Genomic DNA, 11,290 nt, shown 5'->3' with positions numbered 1-11,290 from the left:
AACAAAGAAACGGCTCGGCGGATTGTCGTACAAAACTGACAAACAATAATCCTCATCAAGATGCATCGAATGGCTTTCAAATTCCAGGTCCAGCCGTTTTTGAGAAAAAGTCGATATACGATAAAAAATCAGTTTGCATGCACGCACACACACACACAAACATATTCACAAACGATTTTAATCTTACAGGTATGAGTAGCTATTTACATATTGAAGAGACGTTAGTAAAAATTTACTAATTAATGATTAATTGTAACCAATTTCTAATAACTTCTTGAGTAGATTAGAGTTTTATTTGGAATACTTAACGATGAGAATTGGAACATTTGTAGCTCTTCTGGAAGTGTGTGAAATCAAAGAATTCATTTAGATACTAAAATTTATTTTGCGCTTTATTATAATATTTTAGTTGTTACTTCTTCAACAGTTCAATACTAACTAACTTTATATTTTTATATTTTAAAATATTCCCAATATTTCTAGTTTTATGATAGCTTGCCGAGGGTACATGAGCTATCATAAACTTTTATTAAGGGTTGTCTTGGAGATGTACAAGATATTCGCGACATTTGCCGTTACTTGGGATTATACATCGTTCACATAAATTTACTTATGACTATTATTTAACACAATTTTCATTTGATTTACTTATGACTATAAAGAACACAATTCTCAACAATATAAGCATCGGTGGTTCAGTGGTAGAATGCTCGCCTGCCACGCGGGCGGCCCGGGTTCGATTGCCGGCCGATGCAAATTTATTTTATTTTTTTCGTACACATTCCAAATTAACAAGTACAGGTACAATTTTTTTTCTGTCTGTCTATTTATTCCAATAAATTTCCAAAACGACTGGACCGTTTGTCACTGAAGGAACTGAATAAAAATCAATGTTTCCGATTCAAAGTACTGAAACTGTAAGAGATACAATAATCTTATGCGCATTTATTTAACTCCTACAAACCCTAGACATCTGCTCCTGAGTATACAGCTTTTTACAAAAGGCTCCTAAAATGGATGTCGAAATGGGTCTAGCCAATAGATTCAGAATGGCTTGAAACGTCGAGAAAACATAAAATTAGCAAATCAGATCTTTTTATGAAAATAAACCTCTCCTTCGGGAAGTTAATAATAATACAATTGCCTAAATCTTTTAAGAACCAAGACTCTTTGTTGATTTATTAATTTAAAAATTTTAATTATCAGTCAGTTTTAAGAAATCTCCTTTCAAAAAAAATTACTAAAATGTCTTGGCAAGTTTCGCCAAAAATTGGCGCATTTAATCAAAATTGCAAAATGGTAAAATACTTGATAATTTCATTATTGAAAAATTTTAAGTAAAAGAAATAAATATCTGAAAGTGGCAATTCTTAATTTGTCTACTATATTGAAGGTCAAAATAATTTAATACCCATACATTTCAGTACATACATGTTTCTTTTTATATTAAAATGTCTGTGCAGACGATCAGATTAACCAAGATTTACATTTGTAATGAGTTTTTGATTATTTTGTAATTACAAAAAACGTCGCTTCAAATAACAGTTATAAATCAAAACAAAAAGTTTTTTCAGTGTTACTTATAGCTTATAATGACAAAATTTATTATGTCCAATCAATCAATTAAATTAAAAAAAAACAAAAACAATTTATAAATTGTTAGTATTAATATATCAGAAAAATATATGCAAGTGGTAATAATTTCATACAATTTTAAAATATAGAGTTGAATTTCAAAATGTAAGTAAATTACTGAATATTGGCAATATTTTGCACTGTTTTCTTACAAATTAATACCAAAATGCAAAAAACTAAGTAAATTATTGGAGTAAAACTTCTTTAGGCGCGACTAGGGAGCAAATCTATGAAAATGCAACGGAAGGTCGTGTTACGTTTGATTATATGCGTACAGCGTACGTTAGCTTAAAGGTGTTCGGAATGTAATTAGATTTTAAGGTTACATCGTAGTACAAATTTTGATTTAATAAATAATGCCTTAATCAGAAGAATATTTCACGCCGTCCCCCGTAAATAATTATAGTGAATATAATAAAACGAATGAAATATTTGTGCCGTGCCGTTTCTATAAATCATTGAAGTTATTAAAATGAATAATATTTTTGTAGGCAAGACAGATATTACATATGCTTAAATAATGAGATTATATCGCCAGCGAAAAAGTGAAATAAAGACAAGCAGTCAATGAATGTATGCTAATTTTAATTACATGAAGTTCTTCAAACACAATTACATGATGAGTGAAGCTGCGAAAACAATATTTGTTTAGGCGTTGTTTAACATAATCCACTGTCTGAACAAATATTATAGAATTTATTAATCAGCAATTACATCATTTCTCTAATGAAGGTTCAAGTCCTAAACGCTAATTACAATGACAAACCGATCACGTCATGTTTGAAGTATGATTTTAATTCCATTATTGTTTTCAAATATTATGAATATTTTTAATGCTATTATAAATATACATTTTATAATTTATTATTATTAAAAAATGTATAATGGTTAACATTAATAAATGTGTGCATCACGATTGTTACCATATTACTAAGAAACATCATTCAAAATTGTTATATGATGTATTTATTTTGAACTTAAATACCATCCCGTACAATAGCAAAAAAGTTTTACTTTAATCGCATGTGAACACTACGCGCACTTTCTTATAATGGATTTTAATGGATTTTTTATTGAATGAATATCCTTTAATAAGCCATTAAGCCATTGCAGAAGTTCGATATAGCAATAAAAGAGTCTCAGTGTTCTTGTAACAAAAGAAACCTACAAAAGACATTCGTAGGCCAATTATTTCCTAAATAATGAATTTTTTCTCAAAGGCTTATTTTTGTCAGAATGTTACACGTGGTTTTAGGCAAACGAAATGTCATTGCCTCATCAAGTCGTTAAATCGATCCTCGTTATGTTATTTTCGTCTCATATCGATTTTCGTGGCCGTGAAAAGAGCTTTCGATTCTCATGGTCCGCTGCTTACGAATTCATAAAGGGTGTTTCCGGAAAAATTGATTCTTAAACGAAACTTTTAGTATAGGCCAGATACATTTTGATATCCTTTTAGGAGCCTTTTGTAAAAAGCATTTTGCATACTCAGGAGCAGATGTCTGGGGTTCGTCGGAGTTAAATAAATGCGCATAAGATTATTGTATCTTTTACAGTTTCAGTACTTTGAATCGGAAACTATGAAATTTCTTTAGGTTCCTTAAAGTGCTCATGAAAATCTTGTATTCGTAAGTATGTAATTGTCTACGTAGATTATATCTTTGAAACTTTGAACTGAAACGAGATAATCCATCAGATTGTTCTTATTTTTGCATTCATTGGTAAATATAAATTTCAGATCTAATTTATGCACGCGTGGTATTCATTTCACTTAAAAATTAGTACAAACACTTGTTTAAAGTTTAAAATAACTCAGACTTAAGAAGGCAATCATTATTATTATTGAATACTAGTAGTACCTACGACATCGTTCGCATAGAATTTAATAAAAAATTAAAGTATTTGAATTTCAATTTAAATTGCCAATTATTTTAAGTTTTCTGTATTAGCTTTTGAAAAATTTATTTATATACAATATTCAGTCACGCTTTTTTATTCGGATAAAAGAACTTGTACTTTATATCTATAACATTTAAACAATTATCGATTTCAAAGTAAATTGAAATCACATGTACTTAAGTTATAGTTATTACCTAAAGTCAGAAGAGAAAAGCAGTAAAAAAGTATCAGAATATTTTTAGTTTAAATTTTTTTAACTTTTTGAAAATTTTGAAACCCATTCAAACTGCCGAAAATGACGATAACATTTGTTAGAACTATATAAGTGAAATTTATAAATTATAACCCTTAGCACGGAACTCTAAGAAATGAATTTTATTTAATATTCGATAATTAGATATGCATATGTCTAATGATCATTTTTGACCGCCAATTGGCATTTTTTAAGAACATTTTTTTTCTGGATCTCGTTAGAACTGCCTTCGCAAAAATTTAAACAATTCTTCATTCTGTCATTACAAGTGAAATGTTTCTTGAATAATTCAAATCGCTCTCTGTTCTCTCAAAACGTAAATTGCCATTTTCGCATTTATCTTTGTATCTCCGAAACCGTTGACCTGTCTTCCCAAAATTCAATTAGTTCTGTATTTTGTCCATTCAATTAAAATGTTTTTTGAATGATTCAAAGTGAACGCTCCGATATTTCAAAAATTTAATTTTTATTTTTTGCACCTTTTGCAATGTGTTATTGAACAGGCTGTCTTTGCCAAAATCTAATCAGCATGCCTCCCCGTCAATAGGAATCGAATGTTTTTTGATTGTTTAAATCGGTTGACACGTGTTCCTGAAGTTGCTGGCGAAAATTTGCACACACACACACACATTTAGAGTCCAAGGTATATTTTCCAAGGTATGTCAAAATGTATTAAACGTTTCATTTTGAATTTTTTGCGATTATTAATTATTAACTTACCATAATTACATAATTACATATTTTAATTTTAGAAAGAATTATGTTCATATTTCTAAAGAATAGTTTTTGATATGTAGACATATTTGCAATGATCAATAACAAAAGATCATATGTAAACATTATTCATAATTTATCTTATGATTTTTTTTTCAATAATTCAATAAATTGTTATGCTCTACGAGAAGAAAATAAATAATAAATAATATGCCTCAAGAATAAATAAGATATCTTTTCTAAAAGAAACGTAGTCTGATTTACGCCCAATTACATTAGCCACCTGCCAGTAAAAGTCCCTTCAAAATCGATCCAGCCGTTTTGAGATTTTTCGGAACAAATATACAGACAAAAAAAATTATAGAGGATAATTTAGTATATGTACCAGAAAGTAAAATAAATTTGCATCGGCCGGGAATCGAACCCGGGCCGCCCGCGTGGCAGGCGAGCATTCTACCACTGAACCACCGATGCTTATGCAAAAACTGCCGATCATACTAGTAAGATTGAACAAATTTATAGATCATAGAACTTTTTTAATGTATAGCATTAACAAACTAGTGGGGTGGGTGGCATCGTGCCTTAAGGCAAATTGCTGGAACTTCCCGTACCGTAACGAAATGTTCGAGGATTACTGAATGATTTCAAATAGATTACTATAAATATTGTAACATTGTCTAATATTTATAAATATTATATAAACTGAATTGCAGAGTTGAAATTATTTGTAAAGTATATTAGAACTATAGTCAGAATTAAAAATAAAATTAAATAAAAAAAAAAAAAAAAAAAAAAAATCGGACACATTTTTTTTCCAAAATCGATTATTTTGTTGAGACAAGCAGAAAGTTCTTTGAATCATTTAAATCGGACGCTTAGTTCTCTCAAAAACTGCCATTTTTTACATATTTAGCTCCGTATCTTCAAAATGGCTGGGCCTGCCTTTGCCAAAAACTAATAAACACTTCTCCCAATCATTACTAATTGAATGTTTTTTAGATCATTCAAATCGGATACTCCGTTCTCTCAAAAATACGATTTCTATTTTCTGCACTCTTTGCTCCGTATCTCCGAAACGGCTGGACCTGCCTTTGCCAAAAACTAATCAGCTCTTTTCCCTATCAATAGGAATCGGATGTTTTTTGAACCATTCAAATCGGTTGATCCGTGCGCCCTAAAACGTGACTGGAAATTTGTATCCACACATACATACACACACACACACACACATCCATTTTTTCTGAGGTATACCAAAACGTTCAGAAACCTTCAAATCGTCGAGAAATGTAAAAATTTTCAATTCCGATTTTCGGCCCATTACAATAACTTACCCTACGGGAAGTTAATAAAATAAAAATATAATTTTTAGAGGTAAAATGTATATTTTTAAATGAAATTTGCTGGGTCTACTACGTAGTGGTCCTTGTTGAAGTAATCTCTCCTTGCAATGGGGACTATTATACCAACTTAGCAAAAATATTTTGGGGTAATGATTAAAAAAGTTCACCGACCGCTGATGTAGAGTGGTATTTGTAGTGCACTATTGTATATTATATACAAATTACAATTTTGTTACTGCATTTATTAAACATTTTTGTCAGAACAAGGCGTGCCATGTCAGTATTCTACAATATTTTTCTCTTGTCCTTTCTATATATGTCATTCAAGTACTGCTAATGCAATTATTGTTTCCGTAAAAACTTGTGGAGAGTAATAATTTCAACGGTTAATTAATTAAGCAAAAATAACTTTCGCTAAAATCTTTTTCCATTGCGGATTATTAGCACCTATACTGGATCGTACTGTAGTACGAATCCGTGACTTTTTGCAGAAGCAAGTGTTTTTATTGCATGTTTTCACTCCTTTGAATATAATTCGGATCGCCCGCACGTAAGGGGTTAAGAGCGATGATACTTGATTCAGAGGTCACGGGTTCGAAAGCCTCTTCAAGCAATCGTTTTTTGACGATTTCAATAAAACATTGCATAGCGATGATAAAGTTTGTGGTTTTAATGTACATCTTAAAATATTACGGGCTTACTAAAATAGTTTGTTTCATAAAAAATATAATTATAAGATGCGACTTTGATCAGTCGGTAGTTGACTACGGAAGGTGCAACATCGAATTCAATAGTGAGGAATAGTGTTTGTTTATGGAGTACGAGGACGGGCAGGTATCGGGTCGCCCGCCCGATAACAGTGTACCGTCATGCGCCGAAATAGGTGTAACAGTAGCTGAGGCTATGAAAACTAATTATTCTGATAATGAGAGTATTGAAGAATTTTATGAATTGTCAAAAGAAAACAATGTGTTAATTAGTGAAGGTGATTGTGAAAACAAAAAAGTGAATAATGTTAAATCTAAGGGTAAAAAAGTAAGCAGTGGAATATCTAGAATTAAATCTGGAAAGAATTTAAAAATGGAATCTAATATGCGTGTAATTAAAAGTGGCGTTCAAAAACGTGTCAAGAATGACGGCGTTGGTGATCGTAGAATAACTAGAAGAAGTAAAGAGGTGACTATGGAAAAGCTAAATACGATGGAAACGAGTGGGGAAATAAATACTAAATGTAATGAACAAAGAGATATAACAATACATAATGACGAAGCAAAATTAATTGAAAATAACGCAAGTTGCAGTCATAACAATAATGAGGTCAAAACAAGGGAAAATTATGTGGACGATGCTACGGATTCGATGGACACAACAGCGGGTAACGAATCTACCAATCAGAGAAAGGTCGATATACAACTGCGATATGAAAGTTGCGACACAGGGCCGTACTATATCTATATCGAATCAAGAAATAAAAACATCGGTCGGTTACATCCGATGGCGATTGGAAAAATGATTCATAAGTCTTTTCCAAATCTGAAATCGGATCTGTTAGACATATTAGTGCTCGGAAATAATAAAGTAAAAATGGTTTTAAGTAACGGTAATGTGGCAAATAGGTTGCTCGATGGGGAATTTTTCAATAGAAATAATTTAATAGCATATATACCAAACTATTTATTAATCAGAAAAGGAATTATTTTTGATGTAGATATCGAACTCACAGAGGACGATATTAAAAGTGAAATCGTATCGGATAGTACAATAATCGATGTGAAATGTTTTACACCAAAAAATACTAATACACGCAGATTTAAATCGCAATGCGTTATAATTACTTTCAGAGGATCCAGAATTCCAGATAAGGTAGCGATACACTCAGTCAAATGTCCAGTTAGACCGTATGTAAAAAAGGTTATGCAATGCCTAAAATGCTGGCGTTTCGGCCATATTCGCGCCCAATGCCGTGGAGAGGAAAGGTGCTCAAAATGTGCAGGTCCACACAATTCTAATTCGTGCACAAATAATTCGGATTTTATATGCTGTCTCTGTAGGAATAATCATATGGCGAATAGTAAGGATTGCCCAGTTTTCAAAAAACATAGTAATATTCAGGAATTAATGGCATTGCAAAATTTTTCATTTTACGAAGCTAAATCGATTATAGAAAATGATAGATATGCTAGAAAAACTAAAACAAATATGAACATATTAAGTAAGGAAAAAGAATTTCCAGCTATAAATAAAGCAAAGAAAGACTCGAATTTACCTTCTGTTAATAATAGATTTATAGCATTATCAGATTTAGAAGAAGAGGATATTCACTATGAAAATGACAGCAAAACCTTTTTCAAGAAACCCAGAAGATCTCACATGCCAGCTGCAATTAATAAGAAGAAAAAAGAGGGAAGTACCATGTATAAATTTGATCAAATACCTAGTCATAATGGGACTCAGAATCAAAATTTAATTAATAAAAGGAAAAGATTGAAAAATAAATCTGAATCGGAGTCCGATAATGACGTTCATTATGGTAATAAAGGCGAGCACTCAGAACCAAAGGAGTTTTTGAATCTTTTTATTAGTCAGCTAAGAAATATATACAATCCGAGCGAACCACATTTTGACAAACTGTTGACTGAATTATTACGTAAATTGATAAGCATTAAAAGTATGGGAGCTAGTGATAAAATAATATAATTGTGATAGAAAAAAAGAATCTATTTACTTATTTATTTATATTTTTATTTAATATATAACTATGGACTTCACAATTTTACAATGGAATGCGAGATCGTTTACTGCGAACAAAAGTTATATTGAACATACCGTGTCCGAAATGGATATTTCTGTACTAGCGATATCAGAAACGTGGTTTCACAATTATAAACATTATACACTCAAGGGATATAGCACGGTAAGACAAGACAGAAATGATGGCAAAGGGGGTGCGGCTTTATTTATTAAGCGTTCCGTACCGTATAATACCATCCAAATCAAACTAGGAACCATTGACCCAAACAAATGTCAAATTTGTGGGATAAGTGTACAATTAAATAATTCGAATTTAAATATAGTTTCCATATATGTGATTCCTAAATATTACATCAATATTCAACAGTGGAACGAATTATTAACTCATCTACCCAAACCAGTTATAATATGCGGGGATTTTAATTCGCATCACATGTCTTGGGGTTGCAACTTCAACGACAAGTATGGTACTAACCTGATAGATGCTATCGATATGAATAACTTAGTTATTTTAAATAATGGTAATCCAACCTTGAGATTCAAAAATAATCTAACAGCGGTTGACATATCAGTTTGCTCCCCGGAGTTAGCTCATAGAATAGATTGGGAGGTGTCCGATGACACGCTTGGATCGGACCACTATGCAATAATTTTAAGACTGAAGAACTATGTTGTTCCATACAGATCGGTATCAGGATGGAATTGCAAAAAAGCTGATTGGCGCAAATATGAAGTGTCTATGGAACAGGATATGTTAGGATTTGAATCGATTAATGACAAATCTGATTATGCTAGATTCATAAATATCATTAACAATGCCGCTGACAAAAGTATTCCAAAGAAACAAAACATCTCTAAAGGTGCAAGGATAAAACCTGTCTGGTGGGATGAGGAATGTGATCAGTTGGTAAAAGACCGAAGGCACGCTGAAAAAACGTATCGGAAAAGTTCAACATATATAAATTTTGTTATATGCCAGAACTTGAATTTGACTGTTAGAAAAATCTTTAAGAAGAAAAAGAAGGACAGTTGGGTCTCTTATGTCTCCAACATAAATCCAAGTACTTCCAGCAAAGAAGTATTTGGGATGATTAAAAGGTTTAAAAATACGGCGGAGTCAACCACGCACGAAAATATACCACCGAAGGTCGCTGAAAAAATCATTGAATTCTATTCGCCAGCAGAGCTAAATATGATATTGATAACAGGAGTCATCATTCAATCCAGCGCAACTGTGAAATTTTATTACAGCCGTTTTCTCTATGGGAACTCAATACGATTCTCAGGAATAATAGTGATACAGCACCTGGTAGAGATCAAATTCACTACTCAATGATAAAAAAACTTTCCTTTTTTGGAAAAGTTAATTTTATCAATATAATCAATAAATTCTGGTTGGAGTCGGAGCTAATCCCAGATTGGAACGAATATATAATGACATTTATTAAAAAACCGCAAAAAAATCCGAATGAAATAGGATCATATAGACCTATATCTTTGGCTTCATGTGTAGCTAAAGTTAAGGATCGATTAATTAAAAGAAGGCTGGAATGGTGGGTAGAGAAAAATGATCTACTTCCTAAAAGCCAGTTCGGATTTAGGAGAGGTATGGGCGTAAATGACAACTTGGCCATCTTCATAACAGATTTATGGTTATCAATGAATAGAAATAATTATATGGTATGTCTCTTCAGCGACATCAAAGGAGCCTACGATAATGTAGTCCCAGGTATATTATATGACTCCTTAGACAAAATTGGATTACCTAAGAATTTTATTAGAGCGATAACATCCACAGTGTTTGAAAGAGATGTATACTTCAAAATAAACAATCAAATGATCGGTCCACGAAAAATGTATAAAGGTCTTCCCCAAGGGGGCATATTAAGCCCGATTCTATATGCATTATATGTGCGGGACATTGAACATATTTGGGAACAAGGAACAAAAATTCTTCAATATGCTGACGATGTTTTAATATATATTGAAAAGACCAGCCTGCAAGATGCAATTGACACTATGTCTCGAAACATTGAAAACTTTGACAAATGGCTGGTATCAAAAGGCCTAGAGTTGTCGAGCGAAAAGAGCTCAATAGGTATTATAACCAGACATAGGGACAAGGATTTTCCGACAAGAGTCAGCAGCAATAAGCATACAATTAAAGTTCAAAAAACTAATAAATTTCTCGGAGTAATATTTGACCAAAAATTAAGTTTTAAATCTCATATAGAGCATATAGAAAAAAGAGTAGAAAAAAATATAAACATCTTACGAATGCTTAATGGTACGTGGTGGGGTTCCCATCCCATAACGGCACTGAAACTTTACAAAACATTAATCAGGCCTATATTTGACTACGGTTGTTTAGTATGGAATAACAGTAAGAGTTGCAAGAAATTGGATAAATTACAATACAGGTGCCTGAGAATATGTATGGGTGCTATGTTATCTACCCCAACAAATGCATTACTAGTAGAAAGTGGTGAAATGCCGTTAGAGCTACGAAGACAATTCTTGTGCGACAAATTTGTATTAAAAAATCTTTCAATAGAAAATTCGCGTTTCATCGAAAATGTAAGTGAGGTAGCAGTAGACACAAGATTAAGTAAGTACTGGGTTAAAATTAAAACACCCAATTTAGTGAAGAGTTTCATAAATTTAGTAAGGGCAAAAAATAGTCTAGCTAGTTGCAAGA

The 11,290-nt window shown here is 31.9% G+C and overlaps 2 non-coding genes across 2 annotated transcripts; one reads left to right on the top strand and one right to left on the bottom strand.

The window, feature by feature from the left end:
• Positions 1-684: 684 nt before the first annotated feature.
• Positions 685-755, top strand: Trnag-gcc. Its single transcript has one exon. It is a non-coding gene; the product is annotated as a tRNA-Gly (tRNA).
• A 4,149-nt stretch (positions 756-4,904) lies between these two features.
• Positions 4,905-4,975, bottom strand: Trnag-gcc. The gene has a single exon. It is a non-coding gene; the product is annotated as a tRNA-Gly (tRNA).
• Positions 4,976-11,290: the final 6,315 nt, after the last annotated feature.

Source organism: Ctenocephalides felis, unplaced genomic scaffold (genome assembly GCF_003426905.1).
Source record: "Ctenocephalides felis isolate EL2017-DRISC unplaced genomic scaffold, ASM342690v1 CF-g0.4_SCAFFOLD_03573, whole genome shotgun sequence".
Classification (NCBI taxonomy): domain Eukaryota; kingdom Metazoa; phylum Arthropoda; class Insecta; order Siphonaptera; family Pulicidae; genus Ctenocephalides; species Ctenocephalides felis.
Note: the sequence above shows the minus strand (reverse complement) of the source record. Positions and strands in the feature narration are given on the sequence as shown.